Consider the following 22,443-nt stretch of genomic DNA (forward strand, 5'->3'; position numbering starts at 1 on the left):
GAGCCGCAGGTTTCTAATTTGTGCATCTGGGTGGATGGTGAAACTGTTCCTTCAGAAGGTCCAGCTGAGTTCTGTCTTACACATGTTAAGTTTGTAGAGTTAATGAGACATCCAAGTGGACTTGCTAAGCAGACATTTGAGCAGGTCTGGAGTTCAGAGGAGAGGTCTTGGTTAAACATTTAATGTGGGATTCACTCACATATAGATTGTAATTGAAGCCATATGGTGAGAATAAATGAGATCTATTGAGATACTGAGTAAAGAAAAGAGGACCTGGGACAACATCAAAAGACAAAGGTTATACAGATGAGAAGCATCAGTAGAGGAAGCTAAGTACAGGAAGAAAATGAGGAGAGTGTGGTATCACACAAGTCAAAGGGAGAGACTGTTCTAAATAGTTACTGTATTAAATGATTCTGATCAGTCAAGATGGGGATTGGAAAATTCATTGATTTTAGCTGGGGTGGGTTATATTAAAATATTTTAACAATTATTATGGCTTGGGCACCAACCAATGAGAATGAATGTTAGTCCTATGGGAGCAGGGTGAGGAGGACCTTTGCTGTGTCTGCCATTAACCCTTCAGGTCCTGGATGATGGGAGGTCTGCAGGTTCCTGAAGAGCTTGAGGCAGTGAGCAGGGAAGGGGTACTAAAGGGGGGTTAAGCAAGCAGCTCTTTATAAACTGGAACAAAGATATTTTCATGATTTGATAGGAAGTACGGGCATACTTACGTGATTCGCTGAACGTTGTTTGTGGTTTTAGCAGCAAGAGATTATTGGTGACGTTGGTGAGAGATCTCTCACTGCAACAGTGGGAGCCAAAGCCAGGCTCAAGTAGGTGAGGGAAGTGATTGGAGGGGTACAGAGTGTGAAGGTAGACATCCCTTCAAAGATGTTTGCCTTCGAGATTCCTAGGGAGACGGGGGAAATTATTTATTATTAATGTGTTGGCAGAGACGTGAGCATGCAGAAATGGTGAGCAGAGACCACCTCTACTGAGGTGTATGCCTCAGTTAGAAAGAGGGATACCTCTTTAATATGAACATACCAGAAGAAGACAATTTTGTAGTTATGGTGGCTGAAAACTGAAGGATTTCCTACTCAATGGATTCTGTTTCCCCTGTGAAGTAGGAGGTGAGGGTTATTTTCTGAGAATGAGAGAGGATAAAAGGGATCAGAAGTGGGTGAACTGATTAAAGAAAAGTACTGAGAAAGCATATGGTCACCTCCCTAATTGAACACCTTTTTCTCCCAGCTGGGCCACAGAAGCATTCCCCTCACTATGTCCCAGCTCCATCTGTGCCTCCCCAATCTATTTTCTACAAAGTAGTCATAGCATTCTTTTCAAAAGGAAGTCAGACCATTTCCATCAGCCATTTCAAAGTCGTCAATGGCTTAACAGAGTCCTTGTGTCTATAAGACCTTCATGATGTGGCTTCTGGATACCTTTCCAACTTCATCTCCTACCATTTTCTGTGACAAAGCATGCTGTCACCTCCCTTTTCCTCTGACATGCCATTACCACCCCAGGGTCTTGGCACCTGCTGTTCTCTATCTGGAGGATTCTCTGTGAGGGCCACATGATTTGTTTTCCACCTCATTCAGGTCTCTGCTCAAATATAATATCCTCAGTGAGACCTTCCCTTACCATTGAATTTGAAACAGCTCCCCCTCCCATTTCTCTCTATCCCTTTTCCTGGCTTTATCTTTTTTCATAGTACTTATCATGACCTGAAATATATTAAATATCTATATGCCTATTGTCTACTACTCCCCTAGAATGTAAACTCCCCTAGAATATAAAGGCCAGGGCCATGAACCGTCTTGTCCATTTTATATCTTCAGTGTCTATAAAAGCACCTGTCACAAAGATGATGCTTAATAAATATCTGATTTATAGTTGTTGATGTCAACCATAATTGTTTTTTTTTTTTTCAGAGTAGCTATGAAAGAACATAAAGGCAAAATAAATGAGGATATTTGCAAAAGATTGAGATAATAGACCATTCAATCAAAGCTGGGTAAGGAACCAAGGAGAGGACTTCACAGAGAGAGCAAAAAAGGAGATTTTGGAACTAAATATTCCAGAAAGGTTGAAGAATGATCACAGTGGGAAGAGCTGAGCAAGCAAACTGTAGTATATGAATTTGTGGTTAGAAATGGGATGATTGTATTTGTGATTTTGGAGGTGAAACAATTTCAGGTGGCACAAGTTTCTGTGTGTAACTGTGGGAGTCAATGGTAGAGGACAAGGGAGAAATCATTGGAGATAAGGTGGTCAAAAAGTTGAGAGGCAAAGGTGTTAGCCATCATTATGGACCTTGAAATGACCCAGGATAGGCCTGACACAAAAGACTTGAATGATGAGAAGGGGGAAGGGTGGTATAACCACGGGGCATGAACTTCAAAGGAATAGGAGTTTTTGTGAGAGGGTAGGAAAGGAGCAATGGTCTAGAAATGGTATTGGAGGGAAAGGAGGATGCGAACCTGTCCTGTGGTAAACAGTTGCTAGTAAAAATCCACCACCATAGAGGGCCAATCTAAAAGAGAGAGGTTTCAATTAAGACAAGAAGGTATGAAGAACATTTCTAGAAAATGTGGAAGATATAGGGAAATTTGCTGATCATGGAGCAGGAGCTCCAGAGGGTACACTGGAGAAATGGAGGGCAGAGTATGGATCACAGCAGTAGGGAATGGTTCATGAAAAAGGAAAAATGGTGCATATATTATGTCCCCCAAAACTCCATGTTCTTTGACACAATCTTGTAGGGACGGATATATTAGTGTTGATTAGGTTGGAATCCATTGATTGAGTGTTTTCATGGAGCTGTGACTCAATCAACTGTGGGCAAGACCTTTGTTTGGATAATTTCCATGGAGGTGTTACCCTACCCATTGAGGGTGGGTCTTAATTGAATCATTGAAGTCCTATAAAAAAGTTCACAGATAAAAGGAGGTGCTGCAAGCTTAGAGAGACATTTTGAAGATGGCTGTTGAAAGCTGACATTTTGGAGACCGCCATTTTGAAATGCAACCTGGGAGCAAGCAGACACCAGCCACATGCCTTCTGAGCTAACAGAGGTTTTCCAGATGCCAATGGCCTTTCTCCAGTGAAGGTACCCCATTGTTGATGCCTTACCTTGGACACTTTATGGTCTTCAGACTGTAACTTTGTAACTAAATAAACCCCCTTTATAAAAACCAATCCATTTCTGGTATTTTGCAAAATAGCAGCATTGGCAAACCAGAACAGCATATTATGGGGATGACGGCATGCTGCAGTAATTCTCAAACTTTAATGTGCAGCAAAATCATGAGGAGGCTTTGTTAAAACACACATTGCTAAACCCCATCCCCAGAGTTTCTGATTGAGTAGAAATTGGAGTGGGGCTTGAGGATTTTGCATTTACAACAAGTTCCCAGGTGATATGGATGCTGCCGGTCCGGGATCACACTTTTAGTCCACTCATGTAACAGAAGAGCAGTGACTAATATGACAAGGAAAACAGGGATGAGAGGGCAGAGTGACTAAGTCCTAATAATCTCCTGAAGGATGTCAGGCTCTCGGCTAATGGACAGAGGGCTTGGCACCAGTGACTCTGAGTGGTACAGCTTGACACCAGTGACCTCAGTGCATTGAACTTGAGAGTGGGGTGAAGGTCTGGTCTGAATTCAAATGATGTCAACTTGGCCCCACAGAATGTACATTGGGGGCCCAGGAATCTACTACAGGGCATCCAGTTCAGAAGTCTGACACCGTCTACCTTGTGGACTGGAGGACATTTATACTGAATCCAGTGGAATTAGAGATCAGACTGAGGCCACATATGAGTGGGATGGTTGGGGTTTGGATTGTGAAGTCTCAGCAGTTATATGTATTTAGGTTAGTTGGGCTCCTCTAACAAACACTGATGGTGTTTAAAGCAACCAAGGGCTGTCAGGCATAGACAACTTGAGCAGAGTAGAGTGACATAAACCTCCCTTTAACTCTCAAGTCTCAGACTTCACAAGCTGGTTTATATAAATGAAGTCACAGTTATACCACTACTCCAAATCATGATATTCTGAGACATTACCTAATTGACTAACAGGGATTCCAAACATTTCCAGATTTTCCTTGAAAATATTTGAGAGCGTTGGATGACTGGGTTTTGGTATATTCTAAAAAGAGTAATCCAATTGATAATTAGCTAGAATTCTGGGAACAGTTTTGAACCTTAGCTACAGAATCTCAAAGCTCCAAGCCCTGGCTTAGTTGATTTGAAGTTAGTCTGGAACCACACTGTTTTCTTTCTCTCCTAGAATTTATGAAATTCCCAGTGATGATTACAAATATCTATAAATCACTCCTGGCCATCACTTGCTGCTAGCCTGCCAGTGGAGGAAAGAGGAAACACTAGAGTGTGAGCCAAGATAATGCTGGAAGTTCAGCCTGGGCAGAATGCAGGAACCACAGTAGAGAAAGGAGTGGCAGTTTGAGTCTGAATCCAGCCAACTCTCTGGGGAATGCAGGTGGAATTTCCCCTCTGGCCCCTGTGTCCTAAAGGGATACCAAGAACTCTAGAAGGTCTTCTGAGGGGGCTGATGATCCAAAATCGACACTAACTTAACCTATTAGTCTCCATGAAAAGACCAAAATTGGCACCACTTCTGGTACTTCTCAAGACTAGATGAGATTTATATTGGGCCCTCCTTTAATTGATTGGCTGTGGGAAAGAAGGGGGCCACCCATAAATATCTGTATGTATCCTGGCTTGGGTCTAGACAGAGCCAGGCACTTAGCAGGATATATGAAATATCTGTCTGGTAAGTCCTTCCATGGTCTAAAATGTGTAGTGCCACGTATCCTCTGGGCATGTTAAAGTTAACTGGAAATTAGGGCAAGTAACACAGCTTGGCTATAGAATTGCAATATGCTCTCAGAAGTTCTCCATTGTGGGGTTTAGGGGATTGGGCATCCATTCATTCAAATAACTATTTATGGGCACACATCAGATTCACCAGGGGCACCCCCGCTCCCACCCAATACACATATATCTTTATAAGTTTGCTTTGCACAGTCCTTCAGAATCTATTTCTTCCTAGACACTATGTCTGAAATTTACATGACAAAAAGGTTAGTGACAATACCTGTGTATGACTGCATGTCAAACTGAATTGCTTTTCCCAAGTTCCAGGTAAACCACATAAAGAAAACATCCTGAATAACTTTTCTGTAGAAATTATTCATGAAGCAATTACTGTAATAATTCTATAAATTAATTCAAAGAAATAAACACCTAAGAAGAATCATGTACTTTCTCACACTTTTTCCCCCTTAGCATTAAGTCCTGCTCATCTAATTCTGATTGAAGGGCTTAAGTAGAAATACTTATGGCTATCATTTATTGACCGCCTACTGTGTGCCATGCACTTGATATATATTTTCACTCAATCCTCAAAATAACCCAGGGAGGCAGGTGTTATTCTCCCATTTTACCAGGAAGAGAGAACGGAGACTCAGAGACTTAAAATGACCTGATTAAATCCAGAGTTTCATTTTAGGTCAGAGTTACTGAGGCTTTGTCTGATATTGGGCCTAAAATCTAGGGGGCAAGAAAATAATTTAAAAGACTGTGCTTTTGAAAGAAACTGTTTCCTTTAGGAAACATTCTCTACCTTTATCTGCCTTCCTCTGGCATTGGTGACGCGCTCTCCTGTGACCTGGGACAGTTCAAAATGGCTGCAGCTGAGGTTGCTTCATGTGTGTGAGAACCCCCTCACTCCACTTAACTTCTTTTTTTTAATTTTATTTTTATTATTCTTTTCAAAAATTTTTTTATTTTTTTATTGTGAACTTTAACATATATAAATAACAGTGATAATCTTCAAAGTATGATTTCACAAGTTGTTAGAGAGAAATTTCAAAGAATGTCATGGGTCACAGTTACACAACTTCAGCTATTTCCATTATTGTAAACTATAACATACATACAGAAAGGTGTCAACTCTCAATGTAAAGCTCAACGAGCAGTTATGTAGGTAATTTAAAAAATTGTTATGGTTTCCTTCCCTATTATGCAATACAAGGTATATACAGAAAGGTGAAGACCAATCAAGACACAATTCAATGAGCAGCTATAGAGCAAATACCAAAGGATGCTATAGGCCTCAGTTCTACCATGTCATTTACCTCCTTCCAGCCCTTCCAAAACCCCAGCATCCAAAAAATATATATAATTGCATGAAGTTTCAGTATTCACAGACCTTTGTTAAATCTTATCTTGTTTGTTGCTACCCCTTCCTCTCACTTAATCTCTTTCTCCGTCTCCAGGGGTGTCTAGGCAGTAAGGACCCTAACTTGTTCATATTAAAGGGGGTTTCAACAGTATGGGGAAGGGGGCTGCATGTGATTGTTGATCTTAAAGAGGCTGTTGCTTCTGGGTTTTAGGACTTGTCTGGTATGGGAACGCTCTGGAGGATTTAAGTTTTTGAAAGATAAAACTTAGTGAGTGAATTGTTTATAGAATCTCAGGTAGGGACCTAGGTATTTGGAAACTGCTTTTGGTAAGGGCATGGCATACTGTGCCATTTGGTTGTCTAACTGGAGCTTGCATAGGAGAAACTTCCAGGATAGCCTCTCGACTCTGTTTGTGATCTCTCAGCCATGTGACCTCAGCTTGTTACCTTTCTTTTTTTCCCCTTTTTGGTCAAGTAGGAATTTTCATTCCCTCCCTGCCAGGGCAAGGCTCACTCCTGGAAGTCATGTCCCATGTCCCCAGGGAGATTCATTCTCCTGGGAGTCATGTTCCTTGTGGCGGGGCGGGGAGGGGGGGAGGTTATTTGCTGAATTGGGCTTAGAGAGAGAAAGGCCACATCTGAGCAACTAAAGAGGCTCCCTGGAGGTGCTTCTTTGGCACCATTATAGGAGGGCTCAGCCTCATATTTAACACCCTAAATTTCCCAAGAGCAAGCCTCAAGTTGAGGGCTTGATTTATTAAGTAGTGAGTTCCTGACTTCACTTATTCTATATTCTATCCCAAGATAAATGGTCAGTTTCTTACATTATCTTAACTTTGTTGTATAGTCATAATCACTCTCAATTTAAACAATTATCATAACATAATACATCCCAGAGCTCTTAGCTGCTAATTATTCATCCCTAGTATTAGTATAGAGTTGTAAAGATATTCCTATTAAATATAGTCTTTACTATGTAATGGGTAGTTTTTCCATAACACTGTGTTGTTAACCCTCTGCACCAGTGTCATACCTTATAAATGTATTATGCTAACACTTATTTAGGTTTGTGGTGCTACTCTGTGGGTTTGAATGTATTATGTGCCAGTTTGAATGTATTATGTCCCCCAAAATGCCATTATCTTTGATGCAGTCTTGTGGGGCAGATATATTAGTGTTGATTAGATTGTAATTCTTTGATTGAGGATTTCCATGGAGATGCAACCCACCCAACTGTAGGTGATAACTCTGATTGGGTGATTTCCATGGAGATGTGGCCCTGCCCATTCATGATGGACCTTGATTAGTTTACTAGATCTCTATATAAGCTCAGTCAGAGGGAGTGAGCTTGCCACAGCCAAGAGGGACACTTTGAAGAATGCATGTAAGCTAGAATGCACATAAGCTGATAGAGGAGCTGAAGCTCACAGAGACATTTTGGAGACGGCCTTTGAAAGCAGACTTTTGCTCCAGAGAAGCTAAGAGAGGGCAAATGCCCCAAGGGCAACTGAGAGTGACATTTTGGAGAGAAGCTGAAGCCTAGAGAGGAACATCCTGGGAGAAAGCCATTTTGAAACCAGAACTCTGGTGCAGATGCCAGCCATGTGCCTTCCAAGCTAACAGCTTTTCTGGACGCCATTGGCCATCCTCCAGTGAAGGTACCCGATTGCTGATGTGTTACCTTGGACACTTTATGGCCTTAAGACTGTAACTGTGTAACCAAATAACCCCCCTTTATAAAAGCTAATCCATTTCTGGTGTTTTGCATTCCAGCAGCATTAGCAAGCCAGAACACATGCCTTTAAAGAACCATTTACAAACATGTTCACCCTTTAATGCATCATTGATACTTATAATCCCATTAACAAACCATAGTCATACCTGACTTTTCCCATACCATTAAGATCACCCTCATTATCACATCTGTACATATTAGATTATCGATCCCCCTTCACTAGCTTCTATCTCTAGGTCCCCTATATTCTACATTATAAGATACTTATTTTACATTTTTCACAGAGTTCACATTAGTGGTAACATACAGTATCTCTCCTTTTGTGTCTGGCTTATTTCACTCAGCATTATGTCTTCAAGGTTCATGACCTCATTCTTTCTTAACTGCTGCATAGTATTCCATCCTGTGTATATACCACATTTTGTTTATCTACTCATCTGTTGAAGGACATTTAGATTGTTTCCATCTCTTGACAATTGTGAGCAATGCCACTATGAATATCAGTGTGCAAATATCTGTTTGTATTACTGTTTTCAGACCTTCTGGGTATATACCAAGAAGTGCAATTGCTGGATTTTAGGATAATTTGATATCTAATTTTCTGAGGAACTGTTAAACTGTCTTCCAGAGTGGCTGTACCATTATACAGTCCCACCAGCAATGAATAAGATTTCCAATTTCTGCACATCCTCTCCAGCATTTGTAGTTTCCTATTTGTTTAATGGCAGCCATTCCTATTGGTGTGAGATGATATTGCGGTCTTGATTTGCTTCTCCCTAATAGCTAGTGGAGATGAACAATTTTTCATGTGTTTTTTTTTTAGCCATTTGTATTTCCTCTTCAGAGAAATGTCTTTTCATATCTTTTGCCCATTTTATAATTGGGCTGTTTATACTATTGTTGTTGAGATGTAGGATTTTTTGTATGTGCAAGATATCAGTCTCTTATCAGATACATGGCTTCCAAATATTTTCTCCCATTGAGTTGGCTACCTCTTTACCTTTTTGATGAATTTCTTTTTGGTACAGAAGCTTTTAAATTTGAGGAGTCCCTATTTATCTATGTTTTCTTTTGTTGCTTGTGCTTTGGGTATAAAGTCTAAGAAGTGAGCTCCTAATACTAGGTCTTAAAGATGTTTTCCTACATCATCTTTGGGAGTTTTATCTTATTGTCTCTTATATTGAGGTCTTTGATCCACTTTAAGTCAATTTTTGTATAGAGTGTGAGGTAGGGCTCCTCTTTCATTCTTTTGGATATGTTCTCCCAGCCCCATTTGTTGAAAAGACTGTTATGTCCCATTTCAGTGGATTTGGGGGCCTTATCACAGATCAGTTGACCATAGATCTGGGGGTCTATTTCCGAATTCTCAATTTGATTCCGTTGACCAATATGTCTATCTTTGTGCCAATACCATGCTGTTTTGATTACTATGGCTTTAGAGTAAGCTTCAAAATTAGGAAGTGTAAATCCTCCCATTTTGTTTTTCTTTTTTAGAATGTTTTTAGCAATTTGAGGCATCTTTCCCTTCCAAATAAATTTGATAACTAGCTTTTCCAAATCTGCAAAGTAGGTTGTTGGAATTTGGATTGGAATTGCATTGAATCTGTATATCAGTTTGGGTAGGATTGACATCTTAATGATGTTTAGCCTTCCTATTCATGAACATGGAAGGTCTTTCCGTCTCTTTAGGTTCCCTTTTATGTCTTTAAGTAAAATTGTGTAATTTTCTGTGTAGAGGTCTTTTATATCCTTGGTTAAGTTTATTCCTAGGTACTTGACTTTTTTAGTTGCTATGAGAATGGAATCTTTTTCTTGAATGTCTCTTAAGTTAGGTCATTTCTAGTGTATGGGAACGTTACTGACTTATGTACATTAATCTTGTATCCCACCACTTTGCTGAATTTGTTTATTAGCTCAAGTAGCTGTGTCATTGATTTCTCAGGGTTTTCCAAATATAAGATCATATCATCTGCAAATAATGACAGTTTTACTTCTTTCTTTTGAATTTGGATGCCTTTTATTTATTTTTCTTGCTGGATTGCTCTGGCTAGAACTTCTATCACAATGTTGAATAACAGTGGTGACAGTGGGCATCCTATCTCATTCCTGATCTTAGAGGGAAGGGTTTCAGTCTCTCACCATTGACTGCTATGCTGGCCATGGGTTTTTTTGTTTCTGTTTTTGTTTTTGTTTATTTTCTTTTTTTTTTTTTGTCTTCATTTTATTGAGATATATTCACATACCACGCAGTCATACAAAACAAATCGTACATTCGATTGTTCACAGTACCATTACATAGTTGTGCATTCATCACCTAAACCAATCCATGGGTTTTTCATATATGCCCTTTATCATACTGAGGAAGTTTCCTTCAATTCCTAACTTTTGAAGTGTTTTTATCAAAAACGGATGCTGAATTTTGAATGCTTTTCAGCATCTATTGAGATGATCATTTGATTTTTCCCTTTTGACTTGTTAATGTGTTTTGTTACATTGATTGATTTTCTTATGTTGAACCACCCTTGCATGCCTGGGATGAATCCCACTTGGTCATGGTGTATGATTTTTTTTAATGTGTCTTTGGATTCGATTTGCAAGAATTTTGTTGAGAATTTTTGCATCTATATTCATTAGGGAGATTGGCCTGTAGTTTTCCTTTCTTGCAGCATCTTTATCTGGTTTTGGTATTAGAGTGATGTTGGCTTCATTAAATAAGTTAGGTCGTGTTCCATTTTCTCAGTTTTTTGAACGAATTTAAGTAGGATTGGTGTCAGTTCTTTTTGAAAAGTTTGCTAGAATTCCGCTGTGAAGCCATTCCTATTTGTAGGAAGCTTTTTGATGAATGATTGGATCTCTTTGCTTGTGATTGGTTGGTCGAGGTCTTTCATTTCTTCTCTTGTCAGTCTGGGTTGTTCATGTGTTTCCAGGAAATTATCCATTTCCTCTAAATTATCTAATTTGTTGGCATACATTTGTTCATAGTATCCTCTTATGATCTTTTTAGTTTCTTTGGGATCCACAGTAATGCCCCCCTCTCATTTATTATTCTGTTTATTTGAGTCCTCTCTTTTTTACTTTGTCAGTCTAGCTAATGGTTTGTCAATCTTGTTGATCATTTCAAACAACCAACTTTTGGTTTTATTTATTCTCTCTGTTGTTTTTTTGTTCTCCATATCATTTATTTCTACTTTAATCCTGGTTATTTCTTTTCTTCTACTTGCTTTAGGATTGGTTTGCTGATCATTTCTAGCTTCTTCAGTTGTTCATTTAGTTCTTTGATTTTAGCTCTTTCTTCCTTTTTCATGTATGCATTTAGAGCCATAAATTTCCCCTTAATACTGCCTTTGCTGTATCCCATAGTTTTGATATGTTGTGTTCTCATTTTCATTTGTTGCTTGATATTTAGCAATTTCTCTTGCAATTTCTTCTTTGACCCACTGATTGTTTAGGAGTGTGTTATTTAATCTCCCAGTATTTGTTAATATTCTAGATCTTTGATGGTTATTGACTTCTAGCTTCATTCCATTGTGGTGAGAAAATGTGCTTTGAATCATTTCAATCATTTTAAATTTATTGAGGTTTTTTTTATGCCCCAGCATATAATCTATCTTGGAGAAAGTTCCGTGAGCACTAGAGAAGAATGTATATCCTGGTAATTTGGGATGTAATGCTCTGTGTATGTCTATTAAGTCTCATTCATATATCACATTGTTTAGGATCTCAATTTCCTTATCGGTCCTCTGTCTGGTTGATCTATCTATAGAAGAGAGTAGTGTATTGAAGTCTCCCATGATTATTGTGGAAATGTCTATTGCTTCCTTCAGTTTTGTCAGTGCTTATCTCATGTACTTTGGAGAACCTTGAGTGGGTACATAAACATTTATGATTTCTTGGTGAATTGTCCCTTTTATTAATATATAGTGTCATTCTTTGTCTCTTATGACATCCTTGCATTTAAAATCTATTTTATCTGAAATTATTATTGCTATCCCTGCTTTCTTGTGGCTGTAACTTGCATGGAGTATTATTTTTCCCGTCCTTTCACTTTCAATTTCTTTGTGTCACTGTGTCTAAGATGAGTCTCTTGTAAACAACATATTGATGATTCATATTTTTTAATACATTTTGCCAATCTTTATCTTTTAATTAGGGATTTTAATCCATTCACATTTCATATTATTACTATGAAGGCAGTTCTTGAATCAGCCATCTTATCCTTTGGTTTTTATTTGTCAGATATATTTTTCCCCTCTTTCTCTTTATTTCCTTTAAGGTACCCTTAATAAAACTCTTAAATTCTGTGCCCTTCTCCTGACCTCTCTCTCCTTTCTTTTTTTCTCATCAAGTAGAGCTCCTTTTAGTATTTCTTGTAGGGCAGGTCTCTTGTTAACAAATTCTCTCAGCATTTGTTTGTCTGTGAAAATTTTAAACTCCCCTCAATTTTGAAGGTGAACTTTGCTGTATAAAGAATTCTTGGCTGGCAATTTTTCTCTCTCAGAATTTTAAATATATCATACCACTGCCTTCTCACCTCCATGGTGCCTGCTGAATAGTCCATACTTAGTCTTATATTGTTTCCCTTGCATGTAGTGAATTGCTTCTCTCTTGCTGCTTTCAGAACTTTCTCCTTCTCTTCAACATTTGACAATCTGATCAGAATATGTCTCAGAGTGGGTTTATTTGGATTTATTCTATTTGGAGTTTGTTAGGTATCTTTGATTTGTATATTTATGTCATTCAGAAGTGTTGGGATATTTTCCCCAACAATGTCTTTGAATACTCTTCCTAGCCCTTTATGCTTCTCTTCCCCTTCTGGAACACCAATGATTCTTACATTTGTGTGCTTCATGTTGTCCATCATTTCACTGAGCTCCATTTAAAATTTTTCATTTTTTTTCACCATTTATTCTTTTTTGCTTCACTTTCCATCCCCATATCTTCCTGTTTGCTAATATGTTCCTCTACCTCTTCAAATCTGGTGTTATGTGTTTCAAGAATCTTTTTAATTTTATCAACAGTATCTTATATTTCCATAAGATCTGCTATTTTTTTTAAATTTACTCTTGCAAATTCTTCTTTATGCTCTTCTAGGGGCTTCTTCATGTCTTTTATATCCTGAGCCATGATATTGATGTTTATGTGTACTTCTTTGATTAATTGCTTCAAGTTCTGTGTCTTCTCTGGCTTTTTAATTTGGACATTTGGGTTAGCCATATCTTCTGTTTTCTTCATATGCTTTATAATTTTTTGTTGTTTTTGGCATCTTGGCATTTGCTTATCTTGATAGGGCTCTGTTAGGATATGCATGATTATTTGAACATTTATCTATAATTTGACAGAGCTACAGCTTGGTGGAGTGTACTTTTTCTGACCTACCAGCAAATGACCCTCCTGAACAACTCTTATGCTCAAGCCAGTTCTCCCCATCTTCATCTGTGCACTGAGTGCGTGTCCAAACCATGTGGAGGTCCAATCAGTGCACCAATTTACCGTGTGCACTGGGACTGCCAGCCCTGTGGGTGTGGGGCATGCCCTGTGCAGTCTGGCAGGGAGTCTGCTCCAGGACACAATGGTCTCAGCCATTCCAGGGCTGTGGTTGGAGTACTCTGGGGCTGCAGAGCTGCACGTTGCATCTTACAACTCAAATGCCCCACAGTCCATCTCTGCTGTGGGCCTACAGGTCCTTGGGATTGGGGGTAGGCTCCTGTCACTTCTGTGTAGCACCCCTGCCTCTAGGCTATGCACATTGCAGGCTTCTGTGAAGGAAGGATGGATAACATCACAAGCCCACCAAATCCCAAATTCCCTCAAGGAAGTTCTGGGCCACAGGGCTGTGAAAGTTTGTCTCCCAGCCAAATGCAAAGATGAATGCATGGGGCATGGAAAGCTGTCCTTTCCACTATCGTCTGCCTGCTCCAACCTCTAGACCCTAGCATGGGGACTCTTGGCTGTGGGTCTGTGAAGGGTTATCACCCATGCCAGGTCATAAGGAGGGTGCCTGGGGAGTGGAAGGCTACTCACACATCTTGAATGCAGCCTTTAGGTTTCTCCAAGTACACACTATAGGTGTAGAATTCCCTACCCAGCTGGTGGAATCCTGGAGCTGCTATTCTGGAGAATTTTTCTTGGTCTCTCCTAATCTGCCATCTTGGATCTCCTCTCCCCTGCTTCTTTTTTTAAGATGAATGTCATGCTCTTTGCCATGGTGCTAGATTTGATCCCACCTCAATGGTGGTCTTTAAAAACCAGGCACACCATTCTTTTTCTCCTTCTCCCTCTCCACCTCTTCCTCATACCCATCCCCTCTTCTTTTTTAAATTAGGCCTCTGCTACTTCTCTAAAAACAAAACAAATCTGATGTGATAATGGAACTTTACTTAGAGCCAAAAGGCTTCTGGGCAAGGGGCATTAGCCTTGCTTGGCTTCCAAAGCTTAGGAACTGGAAGTCAGACTGAACCACTTGAGCCTGAAGTTTTCTATATCTGCTCCTGGAGGCTGCCTGCTCTTTCAGCTGAACCTGCATGGTGTAAAGAGGAGTTTCTCCTCAACACTGTGGCCCACTCTGAACCTGGAGCTAGATCTCACTGCCTGCTGACACTCTGGCAGGCCAGACTCAGGACTGGGATTGTTGGTCTGTACCCTATAGTACTCTAAGCCCAAATCACCCCGGATTCCTGTGGCTCCTCAGTGTCATTGGCCCTGTCATTCTCTAGAGCACAGCCTGACTTCAGCTTGAGTAAGCCCAATGGTCCAGGCTCTTTCTATTTTCATGGTGAGTTTATTGCAGTGATTTTTTTTTTCCTTTTTTTTTTTTTTTTTGCCTTTTCCTATCCCAGTCCCTTTTTAAGGGCTAACCCAGTCCACTCCGGCAGGTTTTAGTAACTTCTAATTTCAGAGTAAAGGGATTAGGGACTTCTTCTTTTCCAGATTATAATTGCAGGAAGGTATATTGAGATGTGGTAAGGTATATTGGTATGCTGGTGAAACAAACAACCCATTCCCTGCAGGAAATAATGTATTCATGCACATGTGTGTTGGGTATATATGAATAGCACACAATTTCCAAATACTAAAATATATAATACTTTTTATTTCAAATTTCATTCAGCCAACTGATTCTATACGGAATGCTCTTGATGATTTTTGCCTAAATCTTGTATCCATGGCCAACCAATGGTTGTAATTGGTAAACAAGACAGGTATAGTTCTTACATGAATATTGGTTAATATTTTCTTTGGCATTAACTAGAAGATGAAAGTGAACAATTCACTTGTTTATCAATGGCATGAGTGACTTTGCTGAATAAGATAATAGTTCTCAAATACTAGAAGACTGTTTCCTCAAGTTTTTTCTGCCAGTCACAACATAACCATTACGGACACCACACACTTTCAAATTTAACCTGTATTACTGACATTTTCTCCATCACTTTTATAAGTCTAGATAATCAACCAAATAATAAATAATGCCCTGATTTGTAGTGTTTGCTGGTTATTCTCATTATGCCAATTGTAAGATCCCAGTGAGATATAACTGAATGCAGAGTTAGGGAAAAATGCACCATAGGGCACCATTAGAAAGTGTTTACATATAAAATAGATCTAAATAAACTCAAGAATGTAGATGATAGTACAATGTAGTAAAATAAGTAGAAAAGATGAGTTTTGCATATTTACTACCTTTGTTTTAAATATAACTTATTTAATGGTAAGTTTATGTAATTTGTTTTAATAATGGCTGTATTTAACAACTGGTTTGCAAATTTCCTGAAAATTTAACAATCTGCTCTAGCAACCGAGTACAAGCCAGCTAGTCCAGGACACCACTGGGTAAAATGAACCAATAACAATAAATTAAGTTTAGGATTATGTTTTTTAATCTTCAGATAATGTGTGCAGTTTCTGTTTAGAATGTCTGCAATGGTCATTAGTGCTATTCTTAGGAAGCATTTCTAGTTCTCCTCTTTACAAGGGAGAAAATATAAAGACTGCACTTTTTTGTTTTCTTATAGTTGGATATGACCAGGTGACTTGTTTTGGCCAAGACAATGTGAGCAGAAATGACATGTGTCACTTTGGGGCGGGAGCTCTAAGAACAGGTATACAATTTGCCTTCATCACAGTGACCAGCAAGGCTTCATTTGGTGGCTTCTCCATCAACTGGGGTTCCAGAGTGAGCAGAGCCTGGAGCGGAGCAGACATCTCAGCTAAAAGTGAGCATGTAGTATGAGCGAGAAAGTAGATTATTGTTTTAAGTCACTGAGATTTTGGACTTTGTTACAGCATCATGATTTAGAGAGTATCCTGACTGAAACAGAGCCTAATATTTGAGAGAATCTGGCATGTTAGAAAATATGACAAATTAGCATATTTTATCTGAAATATGTAATGTATTTTAGACTTGTATTTTTAAACTGAAGAGTAAGATAGTTCTTAATGGAATTAGATTGTTTAGACTGTTTAAAAGAAAAGCTGGTTTACTACATTTATATGCTTGATTTATTAGATCTACAAGAATTGCTTTGTCTCTTTGGAGACCAGCTATCATGCCTTCTGATGCTAACATTCTATGACTTGATTTCCATCCCAGCCTTTACTCTTGTCGGTCCTCTTCCTCATTCTGGCAGATGGGATAGTATACCTGTTATGTAATGTATGATTATCACGTGTCTTATTTCGTGTTGCATTAAGTGCTTAAGAAGATTTTGCAGGTAAGGGCTGTAAAACTGTCCTGTAAATTATGTGAAGTGTTGAAATGCTTGGAGGGGAGGGGAGTTATTATGAAAATTTAGTTTAAAATCTTTAAACAGACTTAAATAACTATTTGGTAAATGGGACTAGTGATTTGGGAGAATTTAATCTGTTAAACATTAAGTAATTGAATATCAAAAAACATTTACTAGATTTACAACTAAAACAACACTTATAAGTTAAACTTGAAAACTAAAGAAAAAAATGTTTTTAAATTTGCAATGTTAATAAATCAATTATTAATTTAAAGCCCCACCCCCCCGATCATTTAAAACACCTCCGTTAATGGCCATTCTTCACACTTCAGGATATAGTTGAAAGAATATCCAACCAGAATTTGAGACCAGAATTCTGTTTCTGGTTTTGCCACAAAGTAACCAGTGCCCTTGAAGATGCTTTAAAATATTTTGATACTCATGCCAAATGAGCATGTTTGGATGATTTCCCTGGCTAGATAATACTTACGATGCATTCAGTCTCAATAATCTATTGTGCATAAAAAAAAATCACAAAATTTAATGGCCTGAAACAACCACCATGTTTATTTACTCTCTCACATTTCTAAGCATTGGCTTGGCTCAGCTGGGTGGTGCATCTGCTGGTGACACCAGCTGGGGCTGTGGTCATCTGGAGGCTCAGCTAGACCCCAGTGTCCAAGATGGCTCATTCCCAAGTCTGGCACCTTAGCAAGAATGGCTGAGGGTTGGGTTCAGCTGGAATGTTGGGATGGCTGGGTTTTTTAATCTCTCCACATAGTCTCAGTGCTTCTCCCTTCCCATGTGGTCTCTCCAACAGAGTAGCCACACCTCTCTTAGTGGTTGCTCAGGGATCCCCGATGTGCAAAATCAAAAGCTGCCAGCCTTTCTTAAGGCTTAGGCTGGGAACTGGCACAGCATAGCTTCAGAGACTTTCTGTTGGTTAAAGCAACTCTCTGGGTCAACGTAGCTTCATTTTGGGGAGGGGATTACGACGGGTGTGACTACCAGGAGGAGTGGTTCATCCGGGCCATCTTTGGAGACCAGCTATCATGCCTTCTGATGCTAACATTCTATGACTTGATTTCCATCCCAGCCTTTACTCTTGTCAGTCCTCTTCCTCATTCTGGCAGATGGGATAGTATACCTGTTATGTAATGTATGATTATCACGTGTCTTATTTCGTGTTGCATTAGAGTGAAATATGTATGTGCATTCTTGTGTATTTGCATATATACCTATTTGTGATTATTTTGTCTATAGGTGATCTATTTTATTTTCCCTTGGGTTACCTGATGAAGAAGGACTTAAAAAAATATATAAACAGAGTCCTCGAGGCGTCGGTGCTCTGCAGCGTTGGAATCTTGCTGCTTGTCGGCCCGTGCGTGTATGTGTGGACATGGCCTCAAACAACTATACCCAACAAACAACTCACAGCTATGGGGCCTACCCCACCCAGCCTGGGCAGGGCTACTCCCAGCAGAGCAGTCAGCCCTATGGATAGCAGAGTTATGGTGGTTACGGCCAGTCAGCAGACACTTCAGGCTATGGCTAGAACAGCTATGGTGGTTCTTATGGGCAGACCCAGAACAGTTATGGCACCCAGTCAGCTCCCCAGGGATATGGCTCAACTGGTGGCTATGGTGGTGGTGGCCAGAGTTCCCGGTCATCTTACAGGCAGCAGTCCTCCTACCCTGGCTATGGGCAGCAGCCAGCTCCCAGCAGCACCTCGGGAAGCTATGGTGGCAATTCTCAGAGCAGTAGTTATGGACAGACCCAGAGTGGGGGCTGTGGGCAGCAGTCCAGCTATGGTGGACAGCAAAGCTCCTATAAACCCCCTCAGGGCTATGGACATCAGAACCAGTACAACGGTGGCAGCAGGGGTGATGGAGGGGGTGGTGGAGGCAAGTACAGACAAGTTCATGAGCTTGGTGGTGGTGGCGGTGGCAGCTACCGGGGAGGCCAGAAGGACCGTGGGGGCCGTGGCTGGGCAGTGGCGGTGATTACAGCCATAACAGTGGTGGCTATGAACCCAGAGGTCATGGAGGTGGCCGTGGAGGCAGAGGCAGCATGGGCAGAAGTGATCGTGGTGGCTTCAATAAATTTGGTGGCCCTCGGGACCAAGGACCACGTCATGACTCTGAACAGGATAATTCAGACACCACCACCATCTTCATGCAAGGTTTAGGTGAAAATGTTACAGTTGACTCTGTGGCTGATTACTTCAAGCAGGTTGGTAATATTAAGGCAAATATGAAAATGGCAGCCCATGATTAATCTCTACACAGACAGGGAAACAGGCAAGCTGAAGGGAAAGGCAACGGTCTCATCTGATGACCCGCCTTCTGTTAAAGCCGCCATTGACTGGTTTGATGGTAAAGAATTCTCTGGGAATCCTTTCAAGGTCTCCTTTGCTACTCGGTGAGCAGACTTCATTCGGGGTGGTGGCAATGGTCGTGGAGGCCGAGGGCAGGGAGGACCCACAGGCCGTGGAGGCTACAGAGGTGGTGGCAGTGGTGGCAGTGGCCGGGGAGGATTCCCCAGTGGAGGTGGTGGCGGTGGAGCACAGCAGCGAGCTGGGGACTGGAAGTGTCCTAATCCGACATGTGAGAACATGAACTTTTCTTGGAGGAATGAGTGCAACCAATGTAAGGCCCCTAAGCCCGAGGGTCCAGGAGGTAGTCCAGGAGGCTCTCACCTGGGGGGTAACTATGGAGATGATCGTTGTGGTGGCAGAGGAGGCTATGATCGGGGCGGCTACCGAGGCCATGGGGGAGACCGTGGGGACTTCTGAGGGGGCCAGGGTGGTGGCGACAGAGGTGGCTTTGGCCCTGGAAAGATGGATTCCAGGGGTGAGCACAGACAGGATTGCAGGGAGAGGCTGTATCAGCCTGGCTCCTGAGGCTCTTTGGAACAGCTCTTCTTCCTGCACACCCAGTGTTACCCTCGTTATTTTGTAACCTTCCAATTCCTGATCCACCCATGGGTTTTTGTGTCGGACTACGTAATTGTAACCATACCTCTGGTTCCCATTAAAAACCATCGTTTTAGTTAAAAAAATAAAATGAAATAAAATAAATAATATAAACAGTAAGAAAAATTTAAGTATAAAATGTATAAATATATTTGTGTGTGTGTATGTGTCTATTGTGTATTAAGTTGTTTGTTTTTTAATCCCAGGGAGCTGTCTTTTGTTTCAGTTTCTGGAATTGCCTTTGTAGCTAATTCCTTGGTTTTGGGAAACCCACCACAAGGGGCACTTCATTTGTGTATATGTAAGACAAACAATCACCCACTGAGCTTGAAGAAAACTGTGCAGCTCATCTTAAATCTGCATGCTCATGCTAAAAACTGAGATTCTGTGTTCTGTTTAGTCAAGTGAATTAAGTTTGCCCTTAGCCTGTCTGTGACCTTGAGGAAGGAGGAGAAATGGCTTCCTTAAATTTTAGTGATTTAGATTAGACTGTTCTGAGACTAGGAGGGAGGTATTGTGAACCATTATGATGACCTCATCTGCAGGGTGGAGTCTGCCCTTAACTCTGGGGGTATCAGGGTGAGGACTTTGTCCTTGCTTGGAGCAAACACTTCCAGGCAGGGCAAATGGCAGATACTAGAACCTCTCCTGACCAAGTATCCCGAGTAATTGCTGAAGGAAGTGTGGCAGCAACAGTGAATCAGCATTTCCTGGGGTTGCCCATGCAGCCAGGATTTCAGGGGTGACAAAATGTCACCAACCCAGCGGGCATCACAAAGAACAGGCATCTGTGAGGGAGAAACTCACTTCTGTGAGTCCATGTCATTTATATTTGACTCTTAAAAGATGTGACCTATATTGTACTCCAAACTGGTGAAGTGAAATATTTCAGATCTTTTTTACACCTAATCATTTTTGTTTTCATCTAAATGTTTGCATTTATTTTAGTTAAGCACCAGCAGAATGTCAATGGCGAAGGCCTGTTGAGTATTTTTGTAATTAAGAATACCAAGCTAGATAGGTTTCCTTCACCTTCTTTTTAAAAGCCTTTTTATTTTGAAAGAAGTATAAATTTAAAGGGAAGCTGCAAAAATAGTACAGAGAGGTCCCATGTACTCTTCACTCAGTTTGCTCCAAGGTAACATCACACGTGACTCTATTTGCATTTCCCAATTTTCAATAATATAATTATAGAAATTATAATTATAGTTAGGAAAAAAGTCCAGTTCTTGAAAGTGTTTTTTCATCCTTTTATACTGAATTAGGTCCCTACCTTGTCCTATACTTAATTTAATTCTAACTCTCTACACATAGCCCCAGGGGTGATATTAAAAAAAATTAAAGATATTTTAAAACTGACTCTGCTTTGGCAATGACCATTCAGAACAGAGTCTGGTCCCAAGAACTGGAACAGTGTTCTGAACACTCATTTATCCTTTAGTTTCTGGATCGGGGGTTTGTCCTGGAGAGGGAGGCAGGGGAGGTAGATATTTATGGTGTGGACCGTGCCAGCTGTGCTGGAGAGCAGCAGCTCCACATCAGCCCACATTTCCCTGTAATGTACTCATCATTTTACTTTGCAGTCATTGGATTATTCTTACCTCCACTCCCAAATATACTGCCAGCCTTTTGAAGGCAAAGACTGTGTGCTGTAGTTGTAGAACTCTTGAGCCCAGCAAGGTGCCTAGCTCAATATTTGACAATGACTACATCAATGAAACTTAGGTTCTAGTTTTGAGCCCGTGCTTGAAGTAGCTGTGTGGCCTTAGGCAGGTTACTCACCCTGGTCTCAGGCTCCTTTCCTGTAAAATAAGATTGTTAAAATGTTTTGGTTTCTTCTAGCTCTAAAGCTTCAAAAGGGATTTACAATAATTGCAAGATACTCAAGAATAAGGAAAGACAAGTGACAAAGCAAGAAAATGGCAAATATCTGAGTGCCTGTTATATGCCAAATACATAATTTTTAGAAGTCTGGTGGGAAAATAAAAATGACTAGACAGTCTTGCTCATGAAGAAATCACAGTCTATTGAAGATTGTCTTCTGTAACACCTGATACAAGAGAGAATGAAATAAGTGCTGTAATAGGTACACAAGGCATTTCAGAAGTGCAGAGAAAGGAGTGATGTACTCTAATTACCATATTGACATAACTCCATGACCTTTCATATTTTCTTATTTCTTATATTTACTGTAATTACATCCCCCTTTTCATTCCTAATATCATTTAAGTCATCTCTCTTCTTATGTAAATCAATCTCACTAGAGGATTGTATTTTTTTTTCAAAATAAACAAGCTTTTGCCTTTGTTAATATTTTATTGTCCCCTTATTTTCTATTTCACTAACTTTGTGCCTATCTCTAGTCTTTTTTTTTCCCCCTTTCTTGGCATATACTCTGTGGTTATTTTTCTAACTTCTCTAGTTGCATGATAAATACATTTTAAATCATTTTTTCTAATATTTGCATTTAAAGTTATAAATTTCCCTTCAAAAACTGCTTTAGCTATTTTGTTATTTGGTCCTAAATATATAGCAATTTTCATTATGATTTCTTAATTGATCCATGTATTTATTCCACAAAGCATTTAAAAAATTTCTAAGTATATTAAGAGATACAGTGTGATGAGGTGATTTGCCATGTTTTTGCTGAGGCTTTTAAAATTTCATTGTATTTTGAATGATATGAATTATTTTGAGTTTGTTGAGACTTCTCTGTGGCCCAGGTTAAGATCAGTTTTTGTAAGTGTTCCATGTGTGTTTGAAAAGAATGTTTAATATTGAATTATT

At 40.0% G+C, this 22,443-nt stretch overlaps 1 pseudogene; it reads left to right on the forward strand.

The window, feature by feature from the left end:
* The window catches only part of LOC119536216, a 43,746-nt pseudogene extending 21,303 nt beyond the window's left edge, over positions 1-22,443 (forward strand).

The sequence above is a fragment of the Choloepus didactylus genome, chromosome 6 (assembly GCF_015220235.1).
Source record: "Choloepus didactylus isolate mChoDid1 chromosome 6, mChoDid1.pri, whole genome shotgun sequence".
NCBI classification, from domain to species: domain Eukaryota; kingdom Metazoa; phylum Chordata; class Mammalia; order Pilosa; family Megalonychidae; genus Choloepus; species Choloepus didactylus.